At 43.6% G+C, this 2500-nt stretch overlaps 1 non-coding gene across 1 annotated transcript in view; it reads left to right on the top strand.

Annotated features, from left to right (window-relative positions):
- The first annotated feature begins 2273 nt into the window (after window positions 1–2273).
- The window catches only part of LOC146447842 (small subunit ribosomal RNA), a 1800-nt gene continuing 1573 nt past the window's right edge, over window positions 2274–2500 (top strand). Inside the window, exon 1 of the ribosomal RNA XR_014861534.1 lies at window positions 2274–2500. This exon is cut by the window's right edge and continues 1573 nt beyond it. This is a non-coding gene — a ribosomal RNA (small subunit ribosomal RNA).

The following is a 2500-nucleotide window of genomic DNA, read 5'->3' as shown; positions in this document are numbered from 1 at the left end:
TGTGGTGTGGGGAGGTCTTTTGACCTACCAAAAAAATTGGTGGTGTGAGGAGGACCTCTGACTTAGAATTAGGGTTTGAAATGGGGTTAGGGTTAGGGTTAGGGTAAGTGTTAGGGTTAGGAAAAAGGTTTAAATGATATTTGGAGAGGTTTTTCGGGTGTTTAGAGGCTATTTATGCTATGTAACGAGTATTTGCTTATATACTTGCTTATATACTTAGGTCAACAATTTATAGCAAAAATGTGTTCCAGCCAAGTTCTTTTAGACGCTCTTTCGAATGGCAACATTCCCGATTGAAAATGGCGACCTACCAAAATCCGCACTTTGCTTCCCCGTCCATATAGAGGTGAGTATTTGACTTTGCTTCCGTCAGAGTCAAGGAAACACATTGAAAATGGAATCAGCATACAAGAAAACCTAGTTTGGGATAGGTTTTGTGCCTTCCGTGGTATTATAACCATAGAACTGCTCCTGAGGGGGGTAGGGTAGGCCCACCAAAAAGTGCACTTCTGGTTAGGTCGCTAATTTCTAAAATAAATGTGTCCCAACCAAGTTTTTTTGGACGCTCTTTCGAATGGCAACATTCCTGATTGAAAATGCCGACCTACCAAAATCCGCACTTTGCTTCCCCGTCCATATAGGGGTGAGTATTTGGCTTTGCTTTCGTCAGAGTCAAGGAAACACATTGAAAATGGAATCAGCATACAAGAAAACCTAGTTTGGGATAGGTTTTGTGCCTTCCGTGGTATTATAACCATAGAACTGCTCCTGAGGGGGGTAGGGTAGGCCCACCAAAAAGTGCACTTCTGGTTAGGTCGCTAATTTCTAAAATAAATGTGTCCCAACCAAGTTTTTTTGGACGCTCTTTCGAATGGCAACATTCCTGATTGAAAATGCCGACCTACCAAAATCCGCACTTTGCTTCCCCGTCCATATAGGGGTGAGTATTTGGCTTTGCCTTTGTCAGACTCAAGTAAAAGCATTTAAAATGGAGTCAGCATACAAGAAAACCTAGATTGGGATAGTTTTTCTGCCTACCGTGGGATCATAACCATAGAACTGCCCCTGAGGGAGGTAGGGTTAGGGTTAGCGTTAGGGTTAACGTTGGGGTTAGGATTGAAGACAGAAGATTGGTGATGTCAGGAGGACCTTCTTAAAACAAACAGAAATACACTTATTAGGGGACTAGGGCCAGTGGACTCAGAAATGTCTTTCGTAGCAGTCTCCTATAAGAGTATTTTTCTCTGATTTAGGTGACTCCTCCTCACACCACCATTTTTCTTAGTCGAAAGACCTCTTCACAGCACGACTTTCCTGATGGATTTCTATGTAACTGCTCGTGCTGAGAGGTGTGTCGAAAGTTGATCATGTTCCCGTAAAATCTGAGGTCTCCACTGTCTAGCGAGGTACTTACAGTGAATATAGTGAATTTTTCAAAAATTGGAGAATTCTGACTTTTGCGATGAATTTTAATGTAATTGGTCGTGCTGAGAGGCGTGTTAAAATTTGAACATGTTCCCGTAAAATCTGAGGTGAGAATTAGTGAGGTACTTACAGTGCGTATAGTGACAAATCTTTAAAAGCGTGAAATTATGGGATGTTGTGGCTTCAATGGGTTTTTAAGATGTCACCAGTCATTTGGCATGACTTACAAACGATTTGGCTGGTTGTGGGTTCGATTTTCAAAATTTCATTTTTTTCGCGTTTTTATTTTCTGTCTACCATATCATGCAGTCTCCTTATTAGCGTTTGGGGGTTATAGTGTGGGCAGGTTGGTCGCAAAGGTTCCGAGAGGAGCTGGCTAGTAAACCCTGTCCCTTATGTTCCACGGCGGCAAGGCGGAGAAATAGAGGGCAGAATTGACTAACGGGCAAGGAAAGTTGGGCTTGTAGCTTTCCTTTCGAAGGAGGGAAAAGATGATGCCCGAAAGCATTGTCACTGTAGTGGCAGGCAGAGTGTAGATGGAAGTTGTGTACGCTAGCCTTTGGCTAATGATAGAGACAAAAGAGCAGGAGGATATTTTCCTTCGCAGAAGCACTTTTCTTGCCTTCCTTCAGCTCGCTTGGCGAGTCTGACAGGTATGCCTGAACTGTGCACGGGTCCAGTTGTGAGAAAGACGTGGCAAACAAGACGGGGTTTCCCTTGACCGAGGGACCGTGTGGTCCGTTTGGCTCATGGGTTCCCCCCGTGGAGGCAAAATCTAAGAAAGCTTGCTCTCCCTCTGCGGAGGGGGGCCGCTTAGCAAGGAACTTCTGTTCCCTGCGGTGGATAGTTACCTGGTTGATCCTGCCAGTAGTCATATGCTTGTCTCAAAGATTAAGCCATGCATGTCTAAGTATAAGCACTTGTACTGTGAAACTGCGAATGGCTCATTAAATCAGTTATCGTTTATTTGATTGTACCATTACTACTTGGATAACCGTAGTAATTCTAGAGCTAATACATGCGAAAAGTCCCGACTTCTGGAAGGGATGTATTTATTAGATTAAAAACCAATGCG

Source organism: Pavona decussata, unplaced genomic scaffold, assembly GCF_977016875.1.
Source record: "Pavona decussata unplaced genomic scaffold, jaPavDecu1.1 SCAFFOLD_1659, whole genome shotgun sequence".
Taxonomy (NCBI): Eukaryota; Metazoa; Cnidaria; class Anthozoa; order Scleractinia; family Agariciidae; genus Pavona; species Pavona decussata.
Note: the sequence above shows the minus strand (reverse complement) of the source record. Positions and strands in the feature narration are given on the sequence as shown.